The sequence below is a fragment of the Barbus barbus genome, assembly GCF_936440315.1.
Source record: "Barbus barbus genome assembly, chromosome: 44".
In the NCBI taxonomy this organism is placed as follows: domain Eukaryota; kingdom Metazoa; phylum Chordata; class Actinopteri; order Cypriniformes; family Cyprinidae; genus Barbus; species Barbus barbus.
Window position 1 is genome coordinate 6,651,533 of NC_136722.1, and position 26,143 is coordinate 6,677,675.

The 26,143-nt window shown below is 41.7% G+C and overlaps 1 pseudogene across 1 annotated transcript; it reads left to right on the top strand.

The window, feature by feature from the left end:
* Positions 1–1,272: 1,272 nt before the first annotated feature.
* Positions 1,273–25,931, top strand: LOC306863265 (enoyl-CoA hydratase EchA19-like; annotated as a pseudogene). The gene is made up of 5 exons: positions 1,273–1,396; positions 1,737–1,804; positions 8,375–8,519; positions 24,979–25,128; positions 25,697–25,931. The product of its transcript is annotated as an enoyl-CoA hydratase EchA19-like (transcript).
* The last annotated feature ends 212 nt before the right edge of the window (positions 25,932–26,143 follow it).

The following is a 26,143-nucleotide window of genomic DNA, read 5'->3' on the forward strand; positions in this document are numbered from 1 at the left end:
CATTTATTACGTTTATTATTAATTAAACGAAACATTTATTATTATATAAAAAAATTGAGCAAAAATTAATAATATGAATTATATATATATATATATATATATATATATATATATATATATATATATATAGGGTGAAAATTTTGGAATAATGATATTTATATTATTAATAATTATTATTAATGTTGTTTAATGTTATGAAAGAAGGGAACTCTTATGTCCACCAAAAATGTTTCTTGAGCAATAAATAAATATATTTGAATAATTTCTGAAGACTCATATAATGCTGAAGACTGGAGTAATGGCTGCTGAAAATTCTGCTTTGCCATAACAGGACTTACATTTACATTTACATTTAGTCATTTAGTAGACACTTTTATCCAAAGCGACTTACAAATGAGGACAATGGAAGCAATCAAAATCAACAAAGAGCAATGATTTGCAAGTGCTATAAATCTCAGTTAGCTTAACGCAGTGCATTAAATAAATGTACTGTACTGTTAAATTTATTAAATGACATTTAAATAATAATAATGCATTTGAATAGTTTACATGTTAAACTATATGAAAATAGAAAAGTGTTATCTTACATTGTAATAATATTTCACAATATTGGTGGTTTTACTGTATATTTTGATCAAATAAATGCAGCATTAGTGTGCATAAGAAATTTTACATAATGGTGTGAATGTCATTGCATTATACAAATATCAAAACAAATATGGTTTATTTTAAAGAAAATTGGCACAAGCATTTTTCAAGCAAAACATTTCACAAAAGAAAGTTTGTTAGTTTTTAAAATGATAAAAGCATTGATATTTGAAATAATTGAAACTCTATTTATTATTTTATCTGATTGGAATCAGAAGAATGAGCTTTATTGGCCAAGTATGTTTACACATACAAGGAATTTGTTGTAGTGACAGAAGTTCCACAGTGCAACAGAAGGACAGTAACAGGACAGGACACAGGTAATGAAACAAAATAACAGGAAATAGCCAATGACCAATGTACAAGCAGCAAAAAAAAAAAAAAAGAAATACACAATATATAATATATAATATATAATATAGAATGATGTCTTAAGTGTCCAAAATTTGTGACTGTATGACACATATGCTGCATATACTGTACTTATTTGACATATATTATTGTTTTAAAGCCTATCTATTGTATTGTACCTGCCAACAGATTATGTTGAATGTGCATGCATTTCCTTCTGTGATTGTGGAAGGTGCAGGTGGGACAGTGATTTCTGAGAGGAGGGGTACGGTGATGGTTATTAACCGTCCTGAAGCGCGTAATGCAGTAAATCAAGAGACTGCTCAGAGACTGACTGAGGAGCTGTCAGTCTTTGACCAGGACAACAGACTTAATGTGGCAGTGCTTTATAGAGTCGGTAAGTTCACTTACACACTATTATTGATGTGAACTTTGGTGTACTTTGATGGTTAGTGAGAAGAATAAATATGTTATCTGATTGAGCGGTAAAGCAAAGAAATAGTTTATACATGAATTTTCCCCTGATTCTCCATCCTCCCACCCCCTGTTAAAATCTTTGACTAAGTGGGCAGCACATGGTTACAAGAGTCCTGTGTTATGTCAAAGCCTGTGATGACAATATTACCACACTGAAAACAATTATCCTAGGCCATCAAATAGCACACCCTCAATAGAAATAATTTGTTCAACCTGGATCAACCATCTCTGCTCAAATTTCCTAAATCGCCTTTATCAAGAGTCAAATGAGAGGTTTTGCTCTCTCTCACACTCTAAACCTGGAGCTCAGAGGGAGGACTGTCTGCAGGTGAACTGAACACAGTAGATAACATTACATAGACAGCAACATAAAGAATGTGATGAGCTTTGAAGAGGTGAATGAGTGCCAGAGGTAATGATGGCCACACAAGAACGCCCTTATTTCACCAGAACACAGGTTCAGGTCTGTATTAACATTTACCATATCTTAGACATTTAAAGGGACATTAAAATGCAATTGAGCACATGCAATGTCACTTGAGTGAATCGCAGTCAAGAATTCTCAGTCAAGATTGTTCCCATAATATATGCATGTACGCTCTTCTAAGCAGAGAGGACCCTGGCCTGTAAGGCTGGTACGTCCAGGTTATAAAACCTAGCAAATGGGTCGAGGGTGCCGTATTGTTCCATTCGCCTGAGAGAGGAGATCCCGTCTCAGGGGCACGGGTCAGGGGGTTGCTGTCAGCATCTGAGTCAGCTCTGACAACCAGGGTTGGTTTTCCCACAAGGGGGCCACCAATAAAACCTTGTGTCCTTGTTCCCTAATTCGTCTGATGACCTGTGGAATCAGGGTGATCGGGGGGAATGCATAAAGGAGGAGGTTGGGCCAATCGTGGGTCAACACGTCCCTGGCCTTCGAATAATAAGTTGGGCAGTGAGAGCTGTCTTTGGAGGTGAAAAGATCTACTTCGGCTTTGACAAAGATCTTCCAGATCATTTGTCAAAATGATCTGGAACCATCTGCCGAACCATCTGCGGATGGAGCATCCACTCCTCAGAGAGGACATTGCTCCGATATAACATATCCGCTCCTTGGTTCAATCTGCCCGACAAGTGTGCTGCTCTCAGCGAGTGCAGGTTGAGCTGAGCCCACTTAAGAAGGCGCTCTACCAGAATGAAGAGGGGCTTCGAGAAGAGACCTCCCTGGTGATTTATATAGGACACCACGGACATGTTGTTTGAGCGAATCAGCACATGGCGTCCTATTAGGTTTGGCAGGAAAAACAGGCAAGCTTGACATACTGCTAGCATCTCCAAGCAGTTGATGTGGAAGCCTTTCTCCGCTTTCGACCAATGGCCGAAGATCGGTTTGCCTTCGCACAGCGCCCCCCAACCTGTGTTGGAGGCGTCTGTCGTGACAACTTTCCTGTTGCAGACCATTCCCATGGCCACGTCCCTCTCCATCCATCGTGGGTTCTTCCAGGGGACCAGGGCTGTCACACAGGCCTTGCTAACCCTGATATGCAGCGTCCGTGACGCCATGCGTGGCGTGGAACCCGTGTTTTCAACCAGCATTGGAGGGGCCGCATGCGAAGCAGGCCCAGCTGTAGCACTAGTGATGCTGCGGCCATGAGGGCCAGCATTCTCTGAAATGCTTTGAGGGGGCGAGCGGTGTCGCTCTTGAAGGAGGCCGCGAGTTTCTGAATGGCCAGAGCGCGTTCTGCCGCTACCACAGCTCTCATCTAAGCTGAGTCTAGAACTGTTCCCAGGAACGATACCCGTTGGCTGGGGGACAGTGCGCTCTTGGCGAAATTGACCCTGAGCCTCAGGCGCTCTAAGTGGCTGAGGAGGAGGGTCCTGTGTGAAAGTAGCTCCACCTCTGACTGGGCAAGAATGAGCCAGTCGTCGAGGTAGTTGAGAATGCGGATTCCCATCTGTTTTAGAGGGGAAAGAGCAGCGTCCATGCACTTCGTAAAAGTGCAGGGGGCCAGAGACAGTCCAAAGGGAAGGTGGTTGCCTGGGCGGTGGTCTTGGTGGCGCGCAGACCCAGGTCTGTTGCACTTCTCAGCTCCCTGAGAGTCGCAGGATCAGGCTCAGACTCATCTAAGCCAGAGAGGAGTTTGGCCTGATAGACCTGTAGAATCGCCATTGAATGAAGCGCTGAAGCCGCCTGTCCAGCTGAAGCGTAGGAGCGTTCAGCGAGCGCTGAAGTGGTCCTGCATGGCTTGGACGGGTGGGCGGCCTTTGCCTTCCAGCCGATGGCAGTGGGTGGGCAGAGGTGAGCAGCCACTGACTCATCTAGTTGAGGCATCTTCTCGTACACCTTTTCTTCAGCGCCGTCAATTGCAGTGGGGGCGGATGAAGCGGAAGTACGGAGGCGAGCAGAGTAGGGGGAGCATCTCGTCGTGAACTTCAGGGAAGAATGGCGAGGGTTGCTGGCAAGGGGCCTGACGGCGCCCCGGCAGGAACCACTCATCGAGACGGGTGTGAGAAGGCTCCTCTGGAGGAGACCACTCCAATCCCAGCTCTTTGACCTCCTTCGTGGACGAATGCAGGGGGGTGGAGTCAGCTACTGAGCCTGACAGCTCCTCAGCGTCCGAAGCTGCCAATGACATGCTGTCATCGGTCAGCTCTTCGTCACTTCCCCCGAACGAGACCAGATCGCTTGCACTTGCAGAGGGATGCTGGTCAGGTTGGGAAAAAAGGATGGGAGAAACCTCTCTGTGTGGCAAGAGCGAGGCACGCGGGATCTGAGCCGACGTGAGCTTGCTCTTAGCCGGGCGCTGAGATCCTCTGCCCCGCTGTTTTTTCCTCACAGGTCCCTGGGAGGAAGAAAACGGGAGGGCGCGAGGGGCGGGGTCGCTCTCTGAAAAGAAAGCGATCCGCGAGCGCAGAGAGGTGAGACTGATGTTCTCGCAGTGAGAACAATCAGAGCCAGCGAGCGCGGCATCTGCATGGGATTTCCCCAAACAGGAAACGCACTCGCTGTGGCCGTCATCGGCGTGCAGGGGAGACCTGCACACACTGCAGTAATGGCGTGGCATTTGAAACAACGCCGTATTTGGTCTTTTATAAAGCGTGAGTTTCGGAACTTCGGCAACTGGTTTGTTGGTCTATATTCTCTTCATTAATGAAAGTCAAGTTTCACTCGAACAATTCATGGCAAATTTATAAAAAGTCTAAGTCAAACCACAAACAACAAGCCATGTGCTCAAACAAACACACAGTGACATCTGGTGGCCAATAAGGGCATACCAGCAGGACGTGACACAACCCCCTCTCTAAGGAGCAGATTCCAGATGCTCCACAGTAAATCTGAAATCAAAAAAAGTCTGGGAGGGAGGTGGGCCAGAGGTGGATCAGGGGGAGGGATGGTGGGCCAGGCCCGTGTAGCGGCAGAGGGCCTGGAGACACCTCTGTGCCAGGGTGCCAGGGTGTTCCCGGCAGAGCAGGAGGCCAAGGCGTGGCAGGCAGAGCAGGAGGATCGTGAGCAGACACTGCCGCTACCTCGGAAGCGTTGTGAGCGTGCACCGCCGCCTTGGAAGCCTTGTGAGCGTGCACCGCCCCTTCAGGAGGATCGTGAGTGGGCACCACCGCCTCGGAAGCCTTGTGAGCGGGCACCGCCACCTCGGAAGCCTTGTGAGCATGCACCGCCCCTTCAGGAGGATCGTGAGCGGGCACCGCCGCTTCGGAAGCCTTGTGAGCGGGCACCGCCTCGGAAGCCTTGTGAGCGGGCACCGCCGCCTCGGAAGCCTTGTGAGCGGGCACCGCCGCCTCGGAAGCCTCGTGAGCGGGCACCGCCGCCTCGGAAGCCTCGTGAGCGGGCACCGCCGCCTCGGAAGCCTCGTGAGCGTGCACCTCCCCTTCAGGAGGATCGTGAGCGGGCACCGCCGCCTCTGAAGCCTTGTGAGCGGGCACCGCCGCCTCTGAAGCCTTGTGAGCGGGCACCGCCGCCTCGGAAGCCTTGTGAGCGGGCACCGCCGCCTCGGAAGCCTTGTGAGCGGGCACCGCCGCCTCGGAAGCCTTGTGAGCGGGCACCGCCGCCTCGGAAGCCCTGTGAGCGGGCACCGCCGCCTCGGAAGCCTTGTGAGCGGGCACCGCTCCTTCAGGAGGCTCGTGAGCGGGCACCGCCGCCTCGGAAGTCTTGTGAGCGTGCACCGCCGCCTCGGAAGCCTTGTGAGCGTGCACCGCCGCCTCCGTTCCCAAAGCGGCGGTGCCCGCTCACAAGGCTTCCAAGCGAGCGGGCACCGCCGCCTCGGGAAGATCGTGAGCGGCCACCGCCACCTTGGGTGGACGGTGAGCGGCCACCGCCTCCCTCACCGACATCAGCAGAGGATCCTCCACGCTGCGTCTCAGCCCGGGACGCCCAAAGAATGAATCCGAGAATCTGGAAGCGGCCTGCATGATCCGAGGAGGTTCTGGAAGGACGGCCCAGACTGGGAGGGGGGCACCCTCCTGCAGTTCCACCTCCTTCAAATAGATGACGTGGTCAACCGCCTCCCAATAGGACCACGTATCTAGCTCCCCCAGCTCCTCCCAGTTGACAGGCTCGTCCAGGCCCGCTAAAAACAGGCGGATGAGGGTGCTCTCTCCAATCCCTTGCCCCTGGCCTGCATAAAAGAGGTCTTCGGCATACCGTCCAAAGGGACGATTGTCTTGTGGGCAGGGATGCGGCCCACTGGCTGGGGTCTGGTTCCTCTGTCGTCCGGGAGCTGGGAATAAAAAGATTCCCATCGCCGCTGAGTCTTCAATTGGCTGTTTCGTTCTGTCACGGGTGAAGAGAGACGAAGACTCAAATGCTGGCGAAAAGTGGGTCTTTTAATAAAAGAGAACAAAAAATGAACAAAAACCACCCCGAAGGGGAAAAACAGGCAGACAGAGAACTGCAGTACCTGCAAACATACCCACACATACAACTCTAAACATCAAACAGGAAATAACGAAACAGCACGGGACTGCAGACATCAGGAGAATAAATAGGGAGACAAACGAGGAGGACACAGGTGAAGTCACTGAAACAATAATGAGATAACAAGGAGGGCGGGGTCAGACAATAGACAGGAGAGCACATGGCACAAACCACAAACAACAAGCCATGTGCTCAAACAAACACACAGTGACATCTGGTGGCCAATAAGGGCACACCAGCAGGACGTGACAACTAGATGATGTGGAGGTTGAACAAGTAGTTTTGAGAATTTCATTTCTGATTTGAGAAATGCACCAATGCCAATGAGAAAAACTGTAAGCTGACTTTGGCCTTTTATCCATCGAAGGTTCTGATTGACGTGTGATAAATTTTGACTCCTAGTGTTTCCACTTGGGTAATTTTGTGCTAATTGAGCTAAAACTTTGCAGACTTGAGTGAACAATATTGAATGTTAGTGCTTTCTAAATGACCACTTGGTGTAAGCACTGAGAAATGTAGGGATTTGTGTGTAGAGCTTTGCAGTAACAGTTCACCAAATATGACTCATGTTTCAAAGCAGGGGAATGGTGTTTATAGTTTAGGGAAATGGGTGTGCTTTTTTCAAAAATGGCGTCATGGTTTTGAAATGTTAGTTCAAAAGCCTGATTATAGTGTTTTAGCAATCAAGAAAAATTGTAATTACTTGAGATTATGCATAATGTATTACTATAGTAAATACATGTAACATAGGCCTATTTAACAATGAAACCTTAAAATAAAGTGGTACCTGAAAGTTAATAGCCTTTTAATTTATTAAAGTGCAACTTCATCATTATAAATTAAAACACATAACATTTTAATATATAATTTCATTAGAAATGAAACCTTCAGAAATTGTTCTTATATGCCGATTTCTGAAAGAATATCTGAAGAATGTATGCTGCTCCCCATTGACTTCCATTTAACTTTTTTTTTTCATACTATGGAAGTTAATTAGGACCAGCAACTGTTTGGTTACCCATATTCTTCAAATATTTTGTATGTTCAACTGAAGAAAGTAACTCATAAAGGTTTGGAACAACTTGAGGGTCAGTAAATTATGACATAATTTCCATTTTGGGGTGAACTATGATTTTAAGTCCTACTTAAGTGGGCCAAAAACAAACAAACAAACCATCAAAACCCTCTAAAGTTCAGCAGTTTGGAATTGCTATTTTGTTTATTGGAATTAACATGTAATTAATTGTCTGAAAACAGTACTATAAGTTTGCACTTAAGTATATTCTTTTAAAGAATATTATAGCCGTAATAAGTACTCTTTTTAAAAGTATGCTAAAGTGGACTTGCTAAAATTACCATTTCCCACCATTTCTATGACATTTAATGTATTAACAGTCACATTAACTAAATAAAATAAATAAAAATAAAATCACATTAAATAAAATTAAAATGTCTACCAAAATGTTCATAATGAGACAAACATTGCAGTCATTGCAACAGATTTTTCCCCCCTCATTTGCTTTGCGAAAAAGGCTGGCCAACCAAAAATTTGCACTTTTGGTCACATGCCCTGAGCCACTGCTGTTACATAAAGCTACAATTTGGTGGTGCTCATGACTATTTTGCTTAGAGAGAGTGAATAACAGAGAAGAATCCAGAAACAGCTCCCTTGTCTCCGTCTCTTGTATGTTTACACCAAACATTTGTCTTGCTATAAACAGGCCTTCAGAATTAAACAAGATTTTTTTTTTTGCTACTGTTTTAAAGACTTTAATTTGTAAATGAGCTTTGTTATTATTGATCATCTTCACATGTGAAATGAGTAACGTACCACATAAGCGAAAGAGACCATCTGCAACTACCAATAGTAGAGCAAACTGTGAAGCTCACATGCTCTTCATAATTGACATCTGACACTCATGTTTGCAGTCCTATAGCTTGGTTCACAGGGTAGAAGGGCAATATACTGATGTGTGTTGTTGGTTGTAGGGTCCGTCTCGTATGAGGCTCTCAAAACCCTTCATTGCTGCAGTCAGTGGGTACGCTGTGGCTGGGGGTCTGGAGCTGGCCCTGCTGGCTGACCTGAGGGTGGTCGAGGAGAGCTCCATCATGGGCGTTTTCTGTCATAGATTTGGTAGGTGTTGTTTTGAACTTTGATGTTAATTTGTTTAAGGTTTAGGTAGGTGTGGCATTGGACAGCATTGCTTTGTTTGTTCATACTCTGGACCTGGGTTGGAGGAAGGGGTTTGTGGTTGGGAGATGTTTCTTCTAAAAAACAATCTTGAAGAAAATCCCAAAATAAAATCCTACCAGAAAATCCTGATATTAGAACTGCTTGTTGTTTCGGTTGTTTTGAAACAACACCAATATCTATGGTAACACTTAAAATGGTAAAATGACCATAAATACTATAATTTAAAAAACTTTACAGTAATGATAATTACAATTTTTGACAACAACATGTTTTATAAAATCATTGGATCCGACAGTAATGTTGCAACACAACTGTTTTTATTATGTGGTCACTATTGCTGTGTCTGTTTTTACAGATCATATAATATGTACTGGGTATTTATGCGACCTAAATCACAGCAGCATCCATCTATGAGGAATGTTGCTGTCAAACATACACAACTGTTAGCCAATCATAGCAGTGGGCATTTACTTCTGAGTCTTGATAGCATTATAGATGGACCTCAGAGTACAGTACAAAAAAAAACAAAGGCAGTTCATGACCACTTAAAAGTATAAGTATAACAAAAGTATAAGAGCTATATCCCGAAATATCTCTATCTGCTGCATTTTGAACCAGCTGGAGTTTGCTTATTAAACGTGCAGAGCAACCACCCAATAAAGCATTACAATAATCTAGCCTTGAGGTCATGAATGCATGAATTAATGTTTCTGCATTTGACATTGACATAGGTCGTAATTTAGATATATTTTTAAGATGGAAAAATGCAGTTTTACAAATGCTAGAAACATGAGCAGCCATCAAGTATTAGACAGTGATCTAGGTTATTACATGCAAAAGTTTTTGGTCCAATAATTAACACCTCTGTTTTTTCAGAATTTAGCAGTAAGAAATAGCTAGTCATCCAGTTTTTGATGTCAACTATACATTCCGTTAGTTTTGCAAATTGGTAAGTTTCATCAGGTCGCGGAGAAATATATAGCTGAGTATCATCAGCATAACAATGAAAGCTAACACCATGTTTCCTAATGATATCTCCCAAGGGTAACATGTAAAGCGTGAAAAGTAAGGGGCCAAGTACTGAGTCTTGAGGTACTCCATACTGCACTTGTGATTGGTATGATACCTCTTCATTTACGGCCACAAATTTATGGCGTTCAGATCAGTAAGATTTGAACCATGCCAGTGCACTTCCTCTAATGCCAACATAATTTTCTAGTCTATTTAAAAGAATGTTGTGGTTGATAGTGTCAAACGCGGCGCTAAGATCCAGTAGCACTAATAGAGAGATATAACCACGATCAGATGATAAAAGCAGGTCGTTTGTAACTCTAATGAGAGCAGTCTCAGGACTATGATATGATATACAGTACCTTTTCTAATATCTTTGACAGAAAAGGGAGATTTGAGCTCTGTCTGTAATTAATTAATTATTTGGGGTCAAGTTGTGTTTTTTTAATGAGAGGCTTAATAACAGCCAGTTTGAAGGTTTTTGGGACATATCCTAATGACAATGATGAGTTAATAATATTCAGAAGAGGATCTATTACTTCTGGAAGCACCTCTTTTAGGAGCTTAGATGGAACAGGGTCTAAAATACAGGTTGTTGGTTTAGATGATTTAACAAGTTTATACAATTCTTAATTTTCAATAGAAGAGAATGTGTGGAATTGTTCCTCAGGGGATCTATAGTGCACTGATGCGATACTGTGGCTGACAGCTGCATGGTTACAATTTTATCCCTAATAGTTTCGATCTTGGAAGTAAAGTAGTTCATAAAGTCATTACTATTGTGCTGCTGGGTAATGTCAGCACCTGCTTTCTGTTTTCTGTATTTTCTAGTTCAGGGAACAGACACAGTCTCTATAGTGTGATATCTAGGTGAAAGAGTCTCTATGTGCTGAGAATTAACTGACTTCTGTGACGTGAGGTGGCTAGCAGACGGTCGGTTTAGTCAGTCTGTCTGCTTCCAGACTTGGTCCCCAGTTAGTCAAGTACGAACTCTAAGACTATGTGCCATATTTCTAGAGAGAAGAGCGGCACCTCCCCAAGAGGGATGAAGACCATCTCTTTTCAACAGGTCAGGTCTGCCCCAAAAATTCTTCCAATTGTATATGAAACCCATGTTATTCTGCGGGCACCACTTAGACATCCAGCCATTGAGTGACGACAGTCTGCTATGTATCTCATCACCCCGGTAAGCAGGGAGGGGACCAGAGGATATTACAGTGTCTGACATCGTACTTGCAAGTTCACACACCTCTTTAACATTATATTTAGTGATCTCCGACTGGCGAAGTCGAACATCATTAGCGCCGACGTGAATAACAATCTTACTGAATTTACGTTTAGCATTAGCTAGCACTTTTTTTAGCATTAGCCAGCATTTGCCAAGATGTCAGGCGCTCTCGCTCCCGGTAAACATTGGACTATGGTGACTGGTGTCTCTATTTTCACATTCCGTACAATAGAATCTCCAATAAAGTGAGCACTTTCATCAGGTTTCTCAGTGGGTGCGTCACTGAGTGGGGAGAACCTGTTTGATGTTTTGATCGGAACGGAAGAGCAGTGTTTTGACCCGTGACTAGGCCACATCACAGTCACCCAGTTGCCCTGCTGCACGGGCTCTACCGGAACCGAACAATGTACAGGACTCCCTGAGCTAGTCGCATCCAAAGCAGTATCTACAGCCCTCACATTCTTACTGTCCTCAACTAAAGTTTGGATGCGTGCCTCTAATTCTGAAATCTTCTCTGTCAGCCTAACTATTTCCCTGCATTTATCACATGTGAATCCCTCGTCGCCGACAGAGAGAGATAAACTGTACATGTGGAAAACAGTGCAAACAACAATAGCAGGAGAAGAAGCCATTACTCACCATGATTGAAGAATGATTTGCTTACCACTGTTGTTTAATGAACTTGTGTAAAACAGAGCAAGAAAAAAGAAAACAATAATAGGCGCGAATAGAAACGTAAATGGAACCGTGAGAGACAAGCTAATCGGCTAACGAATGCTAATGCGCTGCACGCGCGCTGCACTCACAGATTAAAAAAAAAGCGATCAAATTAGTTTGATAGCTAATACCAGAAATATGGTGGGAATTAAGTTATATATTATCACTTTAAACAACAGAGAGTGAAAGAAAGATAGAGATTCAACAGAAAAGCGAAGCTACACGGAGCTACAGTCACAAACCTCTCAGCAGCATAACAGACAGGAACAGACAGAAGCAATCCTTTGCCTCTCTGATGGCGCTTGTGTGCAAGCATATTGCCAAATAACGTGTAACTTCAGCCTACTTTTACTATGCCAGAAAATATATGTTTCCAATGGATTTTAAAAATTTGCTTTGCTTGAGAAAACGAGGGAGTCAGGGAGACGAGGAATTCTTCAAAACACACAATCTTTAATGATCCAAAACATTGAGCACGTAGGAGACACAGAATGACAATTAAGACCGGACACAAAGGCAGGGAAGCACAAGACTTATCAACACTGGGGAAAACTAGATAATTAAAGAAACACGGCTGGGGACAAATAAACTAATAATGAGCAGGAAAAAACAAATAAGGACAAACAGGAACTAAACGGGAACAAACATGTGACAACAACTTGATTTTTGGTAATCAAGATCAAGTTTTCCAGCTGGGTGAGCAATTCACAGACAGCTTTTCCTGCACATGAAATTACCCACATGCCAATAGACCAATGAGGGCCCTGGAGGGCACTTGCGAAGAGCGGGCTCTGGAGGGTGCATGCGAAGAGCGGGCTCTGGAGTAAGAAGAGACGCTGAGAACTCCGGGGGTAGCACCGATCCAGGAGCCCTGGTGTTGGAGCCGGCGGGCTTGACAGCGGAGAGGCCGGTTGGTTTAAGTGAGCCGCGAACGGCGGACTTGGGTGAGCCGCAAACAGCGGCCTGAATTTCCTTGTAGACGAAGGGCTTGACTTCGCCGCGGACGGAGGCCTGGATTTCCTCGCGGACGGCGGGCTTGGATGAGCCGCGAGCGGCGGCCTAAATTTCCTTGCAATCTGCGGGCTTGGGTGAGCGGCGACTTCCATGCCGTGGAGAGGAGGAAAACAGACAAACAAAAACTTTTAAAAAACGGGGAAAACAAAATGGGGGAAAGGGAGCGCCGCTTACTCTTTTTACGGTCCAGTCTTCTGTCACGATACATAGGAGTCAGGGAGACGAGGAATCCTTCAAAACACACAATCTTTAATGATCCAAAACACTGAGCACGTAGGAGACACATAATGACAATTAAGACAGGACACAAAGGCAGGGAAGCACAGGACTTATCAACACTGGGGAAAACTAGATAATTAAAGAAACACGGCTGGGGACAAATAAACTAATAATGAACAGGAAAAACCAAATAAGGACAAATGGGAACTAAACGGAAACAAACATGTGACAACAACTTGATTTTCATGTGCAGCTTTTCCTGCACATGAAATAACCCACATGCCAATAGACCAATGAGAACTTGGAGCAGTAATGATGATTCATAACAGTTGAGTGTTGGTGCCAAAGCGTTTGTGGATACACTCACCCGAATCCCTCTGTAACTGGCACATATTTGCATAAATTTGTCATTTGGCAAATAAATAATTTACAGACAGTTACATATGTAACGTTTTATTATGTAAGCTTTATGTTACACCTCAAATGATAATGGAATTTAGGTTACACTTTATTTTAAGGTGTCCTTGTTACTTGTCCTTGGGTGGTGATGGCGCAGTGGATAAGACACATGCCTTTGGTGTGAGAGACCCGGGTTCGAATCCACTGTGAGACACCAATGTGTCCCTGAGCAAGACACTTAACCCCTAGTTACTCCAAAGGCGTGTGACCTCTGACATATATAGCAATTGTAAGTCGCTTTGGATAAAAGCGTCAGCTAAATAAATGTAAATGTTACATTGTAATTATATATTTAAGTACTGAGTAACATTTATTAACTACATGGGTTAGGATTAGGGTTCATTTTAGGGTTACTTGCATGCAATTATGCATAATTAAGTATTATTATAATAGTAAGTACGATACATGTAACGAGGAAACCTTGAATTAAAACGTTACCGGAATTTATAACATTGTTAATATTTATGAGCCAGTCCCTGAGATCATTCTCTCAAATGGCTTGGGTATGCAGAACATTCACAGCTTATCAGAATCAGAATGAGCTTTATTGCCAGGTATGTTTGCACATACAAGGAATTTGTTTTAGTGACAGTAGCTCCACAGTGCGACAGAATGACAGTGACAGGACAGGACACAGATAATAACAAATAAAAAATAAAATAAATAATGTACAAATATACAAAAATGGACAATGTGCCAAATAGCACAAACACAATATACAATAATAGACAATTCGGTATGTACAGGTATGTTAGGTGCAAATTTGAAATGTAATAAGTATGTGTGTAAAATAAAAACAAAAAGTATGATAGTGTTGTGTGTTTCATGTTTATTGTTAAGAGTTCAAGTGTTCATGAGATGGATTGCCCGAGGGAAGAAACTGTTCCTGTGTCTGGTCGTTCTGGTGCACAGAGCTCTGTAGCATCGACCAGACGGTAACAGTTCAAAGAGGGAGTGTGCTGGATGTGAGGGGTCCAGAGTGATTTTACCAGCCCTTTTGCTCACTCTGGAGAGTGGGAAGGGTTGTACCAATGATTCGCTCAGCTGTCCGGACTACCTTCTGTAGTCTTCTGAGGTCAGATTTGGTAGCTGAGCTGAACCAGACAGTTATTGAAGTGCAGAGGATGGATTCAATGATGGCAGAGTAGAACTATTTCAGCAGCTCCTGTGGCAGGTTGAACTTCCTCAGCTGGCAAAGGAAGTACAACCTCTGCTGGGCATTTTACACAATAGAGTCAGTGTCAATGTCCCACTTCAGGTCCTGATAAATAGGATCTGAAGTGGACTTATATGGACTGCACGCCCCTGGATTACCATATTTACGTACCATGATGTTACCTTATTGTACAGTGCCACTTGCAGAATTCTATAAATGCTTGTATTATGAGTAATAAAATAAAAGGTGTCAATTTCAATCCAAACATAGTAAATTAAATCATGCAATGCTAAACTATTGTGGACAGGCTTTGCAGTACACAGAATGAGAAGAGACATTTAATGCAGTTTCATTCTGCATGTACTAGTTTCTCTATGCTACAAATATGACCACAGTGTGTATAAATATGCCAACAGTGCTATAATTTACTGATTTTTCCAGCTGCTCGTTTAAAACATAGAGCCATCATCATGACCCTCTCTTTCATTAAACCAAGCATCCGGGCATTGCCCGCATGTTCCTGTGAATCCGTTCCTCAGACTCTCTGCCTCTACTGGAAGACGTGACGCCGGCTGTCCTCAAGTCTTTACCGGTGCTCTACAGTAATGATTAGTTGAATTTTTTGTGCAATGAAAAATTTTTGGTGTTTGCTAAGACAATTGTCTGCATTAATATTGTTCTTATTTAAGAATTTTATCAAACAACCCTTAAAAATGTGGCATGTAACTTTACCTGCACTACTTTTGAGGAATGAGGGATACCTCAAATCACGTGTTATGGTGAGGTATGCAATTACTTTTCTTATTAGACTTATAATTCTCACATGGACGAAAAATTTAAGACATGGACTCTTTTAAATTTGACCATTAAGCTACCACCTACAACAACCTAGAAACTGCATAGTAACATTCTAAAAAACCTCAAAACAGCTTAGTAACCACATAGCAAGTCCCTGTAACAATGCACAACACCATAGCAATGGCGTGCCAGAATTACTGCAGTCAAGAGATTCTGACTTGCAAAAAGTATTCACATCCTTGTAGAATTTGGAATTACAACTCTGACATTACAACATTAGACTTTCATATCATAACACTTTGCCAAATTATTAAAAAACGTCTTGTAGTATATAACAGAAAATGTGGCAAAACCCACAAATACAATGACCAAGTAAATAATGACAAAAATAACAAGATAAAAATTACAAAAACATTCCACTATTTTCCCTCTAAATTATGATTTATTTTCTAATGAAAGCATGCTTTCTCTTTCCCCCACCCCTCTCTCTCTCTGGTTTTGGAATTAGCAACAGGCTTGGGGTGAGATGTGTAAGAAAATAGTTCCTAAACAAAAGAGCATCTTAATGACAAAAACTGAACTTGAACTGCTTATACTTTACATAATAGGCCTGTGTGTGGTACTTGGAACTAACTATTAACTAACTATCAAATCAAATGCTAGTAAGAGTTTGAATTAGAGAAAATTAAACACGACTGACCCTATGCAAAGCCATGTCATTCTCTCGCCACACATCATGTTCTTACGCAGTGAAAAATACATTGAAGAGCAAAGATGATACTGACAACATGCCGACCAGTGTTGGGGAAAGTTACTTTTAAAAGTAATGCATTACAATATTGCGTTACTCCCACAAAAAGTAACTAATTGTGTTACTTAGTTACTTTTTATGGAAAGTAATGTGTCACACCAAAAACTGTAACGAATAAGCCTCAGGCTGAAGGAATTTCACATTCACATCTGTACAGTAGAACGCAGGAGGAGAAGGTTTAACACTCTTCAGCAATAAAAAAAAAACAATTTGAAAAAGTAACTCATATATGTTCTTGTAAATTAAAAAGTAATGTGTTACTTGAAAAAAGTAATCTGATTACGTAACTTGCGTTACTTGTAATGCGTTACCCCCAACACTGATGTCGACAGACAAAATTTGTCTCTTTAAATGCTGGAATACACTAGTCAAGTTAATATTATTTGTATAGTGCTTTTAACAATGCAAATTTTGTCAAAGCAGCTTTATGTAAAGCTGATGTAAAGCTGGGTGGCTTTACATCAGCTTTACAGTATTTAGACGGAGAACTAGTGTGTCAAAATAGTGTCATTCTCCTCTGGCCAGACAAAATCAGCAGTTTAAATCTAGGCTGCAACAGAGTAAGATTGTGCAAAGGACTCATCTGGTTCCTGTGGTCTTGTCCCAATGGCCGTCTTGGAGACAGGGTCTTCACTGGGGATCAGTCTCTGGGGCTCATCTAGTTGTCCTGGTCTCCGCTGATGTTCAGGGCTGTAGAGGTCCTCTCTAGGTGCTGATCCACCATCTGATCTGGATATGGACTGGTGGCTACAGTGACCTTGGAATAGGAAAGAAGAGATTCAAGATTCAAGAGTTTTTATTTGTCACATACACAATTATACAGGGTATAACCAGCAGTGAAATGTAGGTCAGGTCCGCTCCAAGGACAGTGCAATTACGGTATATAGAATACAAATAAGAAGGAGAAAAGTACAAAACATAAAATAAAAGAATAAAAGAAAATAAAAGAAAAGATAAAAAATATAAATATAAATGTGCAGGTCAGCATGTTGTTGACTTAAATAGTAATAAGAGGAATGTGCAAAAATTATGTGCAAAAAGTTGTACAGGGTATTTGAATAGCAGCAATATGAGGTAGTGAAAAATTATGAATAGCTTATTGATATATGATATTTACATGGAGAAAAATTATGAATAGCTTATTGATATGGTGATATTACATGGAGTCAAGTGATGTTATGACACAGAGTTAGAGTTTAGGAGCCTGATTGCCTGGGGGAAGAAGCTCCTCCTAAGTCTCTCAGTTTTTGCCATCAGGCCACGGAAGCGCTTACCAGATGGAAGCAAAGTGAATAGTCGGTTACCAGGGTGATTAGAGTCCTTGATGATTTTAACAGCTCTATTTTTGCAGCGTTTGAGGTAGATGTCCTGCAGAGAGGGGAGAGCAGACCCTGAGATGCGTTCAGCTAGGCGCACCACTCTCTGTAGTGCTTTGCAGTCCTGATTGGAGCTGTTTCCATACCACACTGAGATGCACTGAGTCAATACACTTTCTATGGTCCCTGAATAGAAAGTTTTCAGGATTGCTGGTGAGACCCTGAATTTCCTCAGCTGACGCAGATTGTACAGTCTTTGCCTGGCTTTCTTAACCTGTGTTTGGATGTGTGTAGTCCAAGTCAGGTTCTCGGAGATGTTTACGCCGAGGTACTTGAAGTTACTCACCCTCTCCATGGGGTCCCACTGATCATAAGAGGAGTGTAGGGCTGCTGCTGTCTCTTCCTAAAGTCCATGATCAGCTCTTTAGTTTTGCTCACATTCAGAGAGAGACAGTTGTCCTGGCACCATGATGTGAGTCTCTCTACCTCATCCAAGTATGCAGACTAAAATAGTATAGAAACAGACTAATATTAGCGAGGATGCCATTCTTCTAACGATGTAACAAGTACATCGGGTGTTTTGGGAAGTGTTGACCTAATTAATGCAGCCTAACAATCCTTTAATGGATTTGAATTATAGAAATGCGATAGTGAATTATGTGTAAAACAGGTTAAAGAGATGGGTCTTTAATCTAGAGTTAAACTGACAGAGTGTGTCTGCTTCCCGAACAGTGTTAGGTAGATTGTTCCAGAGTTAGGGCGCTAAATAGGAATATGATCTCCCGCCCGCAGTTGATTTTGATATTCTAGATATTATCAAAGGACTATAGTGTGATAAGAGCTCACTCAAATACTGAGGTGCCAAACCATTCAGGGCTTTATAGGTAATTAGCAAGATCTTAAAATGTATACAATTTTTAATAGGGAGCCAGTGCAGTGTTGACAGAACCGGGCTAATGTGGTCATACGTCCTGGTTCTAGTAAGAACTCTAGCTGCTGCACTACACTACATGACTTTTAAAATCTGAACAGATTTTTAAAAAACTAGGAATCATACACTTACTGATTTTGTAAATAATCACAAAGAAAAAGAGGCATCATACATCGACTTAATGTCGTTCCAATCACAAAAAAGTGCCCCTTGTTGCTAGGAGATGCATGACAATTCATAGTCTGAAGCTGTGACCATCATACACTAATTTTCTGTGAAATCTATTAACTCAAATCTACTGACTGGTTTTAATTTTTCGACAATTAGCGTCTGTCAGCAGATAGACACAGGACACAGAGGTAAGTGCAAAAAAATCAACAGGTTTTGAGTATTGAGGTATTGAGTAGCAGCAGAGGGGAATGAGATGAGCAGAATGTCCAGGTAAGAAGGCGGGGAATGGGAATGTCTCTAGGGGCTTATCTGAGTGTGAATGTCCTTTGTCCTTTTCCTGGGGATCCGGAGGTAACAGTGGAGTGTGGAGACAGTGGAGAACTGGAGCGGTGGAGAACAGGGATAGGAACACTGGAGCAACTGGTAAGTAGACAAAAGGTAAGTGGGTCAGGTTAGTCAACATGGAATATTTGAGACAAGACAGTGAGTGAACGGGAGGAGTGCAGGGATAACTGTTGATGAGTGCTGACAGGTGGCGGTGATTAGAAATCAGGGGATTGGGATCTGGTGACAGTCGTTAGTGGAGACTAGGGTTGTAACGGTATGAGATTTTCACAGTATGATAATCGTCTCTGAAAAAATCACGGTTTCACGGTATATATTAAAGAATAATTCTTATCAGTATCAATGACTCTTAAAAGAATAAGAACAAGTTATCTGAGTGAACAAATCCTTTATTGCAACAAACTTGAAATCATTTTAATGAAAGTAAGCCTCCCTTCTGAGAAAAAAAAAAAGCAATAAGCCTTATGTATATCTATATCACAGTTTAACATTTTAATGAAAATTTAACAACTTTTATTTTTGGCAAAGTGCTGCTCAACAGAGGTATTCTAAGTTAAAACATGGACAAACTTGATATTCCTTAAAAATAACGTTTAAATAAATTATTATAAAGAATATTATTATTGTTGTCATAACTTTTAAGTACATTGTACAATGCCAATTTATTTCTGTCAGGACTTCAAGTTAAATTGAACTTTTATTTTGATGGGTTGTAGCAGACCTTTGAGTTGAATGTATTTGAAAATGTTTTTTTCTCAAATAAAACTGGTTTTCTCTCAGAGCAGCTCTGCTGATGTTCATGTTTATGTAGACGCTGAAAACACCATTAGTGTCATGCATGCATACTTCAGTTTGTAGTAGATAAAACGGCGCCACTCATATCTACTTTTGATTTATCCATCCATCAGATTGCGCGTTTTAAGTGACAACCTCGTTAATATTATACTGTAAATCCCATGTTCACGACTGCATCAGGATTCCCTCTGCATCACGGAAATTATACAGCCTTATAACTTGTTATAAATGCGACATACCTTTATCTGCACGGAGGGATGATGTCCGCGAATATGAGCGAACATGTTGGATGTATTGCTTGCTTTCGCAGCCACTTTGCGTCCACATTTTTAGCAAATTTGGATTCATCCTCAAGGACAACCCCACATTCTTTTTTTTTAATTATCCAAAGTATTCCCATACTGCAAATTTAAAGTTTTTCCGCGGGGGATGGAGATTAGATACGATCTCTGCCTCTGTCATTTCAGCAGAGTAAAGCAGCCAAAATAAATTACATATGCACGGGTGAGATTATTATATATATAGTTTTTTTTTCCATTAATTTTACGGTAGGAAGTGAAGTGACATACTACCAAGTATGGTAACCCATACTCGGAATTCGTGCTCTGCATTTAACCCATCCAACGTGCACACACACAGCAGTGAACCTTCACACAGCAGTGAACACACACCCGGAGCAGTGGGCAGCCATTTATGTTGCGGCGCCCGGGGAGCAGTTGGGGGTTCGGTGCCTTGTACTGAGGGTGGAGAGAGCGCTGGACATTCACTCCCCCCACCTACAATCCCTGCCGGCCGGAGACTCGAACCCGCAACCTTTGGATTACGAGTCTGACTCTGTAACCAGTAGGCCACGACTTCCCCATGATATGATAACCGTGTACGTAAAAACCGCGATAGACCGTCATACCGGTATATCGTTACAACCCTAGTGGAGACTGCGGTGACTTTCTGACAGCGCCAACTTCTCCAGACTGTAAATCTGGGGAAAATCAGGGCAAAAGTCATGTATTTCAGCCTTAAGACACACACAATCTATAGCAATGGCACCTCAGACTATAAGTAAAAATAAACAGGTATTTTCAGAGTCAAACAGCCATTTGTTACAGATTTTGAACCATAATAATTATAATTAAAAAGCATTTTATATTATTAACCACAATATTATTGTTGATAATTGTTAAGAGAGGGGCACTTTTGGTTAATTTGGGAAAAAGGGCAGGGGTTTGAGCCCCCAAAGCAGCCCCGCTGCACATGCCAGCAGATCTGAACAATGTCTTGATGTGTGATGACTATGAAGTAGGTGGAATAATTGGCCCATCGTCAGTTATACCTTTCATATTTCTGTTTAATAATATATAATATAATTAATCTGAAAATAATCAACATGAACAGCTCAAAGTCTGGCTTGTCAGCAAATAACATAGCTTATCATCATCATAAACATTTATAACAGCTTAACAAATGCATAGAAACATTCAACTGCTTAGAAACATTTTAAAAACCACTCAGAATAGTTAAGTAACTATGTAGCAACCACCCACAACACTCTAACAACCGCACAGCAACATGCTATACACCACTCAAGACATCTTGGTTATTTAGCATAGATATGTAGCAAATCCCTGGCAACCACCCACAATACTCTATAAACCGCATAACAACTTGCTCAAACATACTCAGTACAGCTTAGTAACCTCTAACATCCTGACATTGTGGCAGCAATTTGCACAGGCAGACGTTGCACGTTTTTTCCCCCAGAAACTTGTATTTCTGAAATCATGAACAAATCCAATAGCTTGCATGATATGATATCTATAGTCACATTACACTTCTGATTGGAACATCTAGCATGTAACCATTCCTACCAAAATGTTTTGTCAACAATTTTTATGTGTTGTTTTTGTCGCACATTGGTTCCTGTGGCCATTCTGGTATGATTGAGTTTAAATGAGAACTATCATTTGGAGACTTTTTCTCCCAGAACAAGGCTAAGCGCTCTGACACTACCCACTTATTTCCTCTGAATTTTCCTCACTCTCTCCTGTACTTACCCACAGTGCACAGCAGGCCCTTAAACACCATTCATCTCACATAATAGATGTCTTGGCCACCATCAGTGGAAAGGGTTTATTTTAACATCCTGCTTGTAGGTTTTATTTTACCTAATCTTGTTTTGGCAAGTGAATTTTAGGGTTGTATATGGGAGACCTAGATGGGAACAGCCTAGGGGAATCCCTCATGGTGAGAGACGAAGAGACAGAAATGAGAAAGAGACGCGGATGGGGGAGGTAACCCTGGAAAAGGAAAATATGCTACCAAAATCTCTCTGATGTGGCCAAATACTTCCTGTTTTGTCTTCAGATACTACATTGAGCCACCAAACTGAAAGAAACAGTCCTGAAATGAATGTGAACAAGCCATTCAAGTGATTCAGCTAGCGCAGTTACACAGTAAAACCCAAGGGAAATATTGTTTGACTGAGTAAAAAGTAACGTATTCTTTAGCACATTGACCCTATTTACTTTCTTAATATACCTTCCTAGTCTTATCGTGCACAATTCATCAGTGCCTTTATAAACTTTAAATTTGCAGCATTTATTAAAACTACTCTCCTTATTGGCTGACGTCATCTATAGCTATTTGGGCTTTTCAGGTATGTAATTTGACAAAGTTTTACCATTGGGTTACATCAAAACGTCCTGACCTGACCTTCAGCCTCAACATCCAAGTCAAAAAGTGGGTTACAACAGTGTCTGGATGGGAAATTCACATTCAGGTCTGATTCTGCTACGGAACGCCCACTTTTCATGACCCAGTCATTGTTTTCTCATCAAATATTCTGTTTCACTTTGACAGTTTGTTCCCAGCTCAAATGCAATGTAGCACATTTATCAGAGATCAGAAGATCTGTGAAATTTGAGTTTATCATTTTTAAGAGGCCCTGACTGCACGTTGAATCTAATCCAACAGCACAGGTGGTCAAAGCCAGTTGTTCTGGATGCAGTTTCCATTCGTCCACCTCAGCCACCGGAGTGGCTGCCAACAACTAAAATGACTCGACCTTTCTCAGATTGTACAGACATTCTATTTCAATCATCAGATCCTTCCTAGGCACATAATGCTTGGACTCAGGGATGCAGATTTCATCAAATACATTGACGGATTTGAGTTGTCTTAAGAATAGAAGGCTTCTCTTAATGCATTCATTTGTTTTAAGTGAACAGTTTATACTGAAATTAACTAAATCTCAAGGTTAACTCTTAGGGATTTAGAATTATAATTCATATGTGACAGGTTTTGTATCATGGTAATGTTGGTTCTGATTTCACAGACTTGCAGACCACATCTTATAGCTTCTCATTTAGCTGTTTTTGCATTTATGTAATTGTAGTCATGTGTGTTTAAAGGTTTTTTCCTGAGCTCTAGTGTGGTAGTGTGGTGTAACACTGCATTACCCCAACTCCATTGTGTGTGCAAACTTGCGTTGTAGGCTTTGCTGGTTCTTTGATGTTCTGTGGATACCAGTATCACCAGCATGAACACGTACAGGAAGACATAAAAGTTCAACCACAGGCTCAGGCTTACACAGACAGATCCATTCATTCAGTCAAACACCTGAGGTGAACTGAAATCACCCAGCTGCTAATGCAGGTCTAGTGACATGGAGTCATTCGGTGATTTCTGTAAAACCATTGTACCACTTCAATGTCTCCTGTGAGTGAAAGCAAGAGGATTTTGTGCAATAGTCAATGTCTGGGAGTAAAGGTAATAGATTGATTTGAAGAGATGTATGGACTACTTTATCTAACTCACAGCCACAGCATAGCTATGTTTACGTGCAACCTAATAATCTCTTTATAATTATATTGATGGCTCAGTCAGTCAGACAGATTCCAATTGGGAATGACCTACGTCAGTCTGACTAAACTCAATTCATCCATATGTGAACAACAAGCAGTTCTATGATGGGTTACGGAGATGCCTTTCCCAGGAACCACCTGGACGGATACATACACAGACATTCACACTCTCACTCATACCTACATTCACCTCTCCTCCATATCTTTGGATTGTGATAGCAATAATCACTGAGTCACCATCCCGCAATCGATTGAGATCAGTCTGAATTAAATTTTAATCTGTCTGAAAATGGTTATAGTCTTACATATTCTGTTTAATAGGAAAAATTTAGCAATGTAAACCCTTGAATCAGACTACTTTTTCAATCGGATTAAAAAATACCAGTGCCATGATAGCTGAAATGCTTAGCTTTAGGGTGCATATAACAGAACTTAGAGAATCTAAAATTGGATTGGATTTATTTGGATTGACAAAAAGGAGTGCATGTAAACATGGCCACACTGATTCCTAAATTCACATTTTCTTGTATGTCAAAAAATCCCTTGGATTCTTTCAGATGGTCAGTTGGTCAAACCTAGATTTTGCGGCTCAGATGATTTAATTAATATTAGCATGAATGTACCTTCATTCCTTGCATTTATGGTTTTTACACTGCCTCTGCTTTTAAGATTTTATAGGTCCATCTTATGAAACAGATGCACCTCATCACATCTGGTGTGTCAGCTGCATGCTTGCAGATGTGTAATAGAGATGGAGGACTGACTTTCTGAACGACAGACTTGAGTAATGGGCTAAAAGAGCAGAGGAAATATGGAAGGATGTGCTCACTGAAAGAACTCCCTCCCACCTCAGATCAGGCTGCCAGATGTGTAGCTTGTTGAACTGAGAGGACAGATGATTGGTAGCAGATGTATCCATTAATTATCTCTCACCCTCTCAAGCCACTATGAATAGAGCTGCATTATTTCCATAACCTGCTACAGGAGAAAATATTATTTATAGAACGTGGTAGTAATGATGCTAGTTTGAATTGGCAGAGATAGAGACAGCTCTAAATGCAGAGGAATTGCGGGTGATTAGACGTATTCAGGACCCTTTGTGTGTATATGTGTGTGTGTGTGTGTGTATAATACAATGGTCTATGTACATATAAATAATATTAATAATAAAAATTTTATAGGGGTTGCACTCCTACAGTATATTCTGACTGATAAGTATTTGCACATATTGATAAATTTGAATTAATACCTAGATTTCACATTTGTCCTGTAATCCATGAAAATCAAGTAACTCAAAAATCAAGCACTGTGACAAATTTACAAGTCAGTGACAAATTGTACATTGAAATGGCATGGGTATTCTAACTTTCATGGCATCATAAATATTTTACTGTTATTTTTTATCAATTTAATGCATCCTTGACTACCAAAGTATTGTTATCTTTCAAATAAGAAAATCTGACCTCAAACTTAAGGACGGTAGTATATATCTGGGTTCATAATTCACCTCCTACCAGTTAATCCTCAGATCCTCCATGTCTATAAACCTCTTTGTTTGTCTCACACAGGTGTGCCATTGATTGATGGGGGTACAGTGAGATTGCCACAGCTGATTGGTCTCTCGCGAGGTCTAGATCTCATCCTCACAGGCCGACCAGTAAAGGCACAAGAAGCTTTAACATTTGGACTGGCAAACAGAGTGGTGCCTGATGGCCAAGGTACACATACTACACCTTAAGTACTTGCTTTAGCATGATAGGGCAATTGAACATCATAAACCAACTACATTTTACCTATGTTGAAGTAATATCATTAATAGTTACTTCCCTCAAACTATTTCTACCTTTTCTACAGCATGTCAGTGCATCTTTTGAAAGTGTACTGTATATGTGCTGTTATCTGACCATGAGCGTTTGCATCTTTCATTCATCCACAGTGTAGTTCCCTTGAGGATGTTAGCAGATTAAACTAATGTAATGTGGCAGCAGTTCACACAGTCACAGCGAGGTTAGATGAGATGAGCTCAAAGCTGTTTAGAGATACTGCTAAAGTAAACACTTCAGTTCCAAAGTGAAGTCACTCGAGTGGACTTTCCATAGGAGATCTGGACAGAAGCCAGGACAAAATGAGTTCATATCAGAAGGAAATGAGTGATGATAGGTAGGTCACTTGAGGTCACACATTATGGTCAACTAAAGAAAACTTGTCAGAGGTCTGTTATACTTAACTAGGAATGGCCCCTGGCATCTTCACATCTAACTGTCAGTCTGTGTTCGTTTGTTCTAGCACTTCAAGTGGCTCTTGAACTTGCCGATCAGGTCAGCGCATTTCCACAGCTCTGTCTCCGTGCTGACGTAACTCCGCCTACCACGCAGTCTTTGACTCCTCCTCCTTCACCCAGGCCATGCAGTATGAGTTTGACCACGGCCTGCTAGTCGTTGTAGCTGAAGCAGTCACTGGAGCAACAAAATTCAGCTTAGGTGCTGGGAGAGGCGGGACGTTCTCTAAGAGTAAACTGTAAACAGCCAGATGAACGGATGTAAGACAGTGTGCGTAACTATATAATTCTGATTTTACTGTTAATTTTACAGTCTATCACAGGTTAGAGAGTCTATGGACTGTTTTTGATCCAGTCCTTATCTGGGTTAAGATAACACTTGCATATAGGAATACACACAATAATAAGAATTTGTTGTCAGCATTCTGTAATTGTTATTAAACGAGTATGCTGTG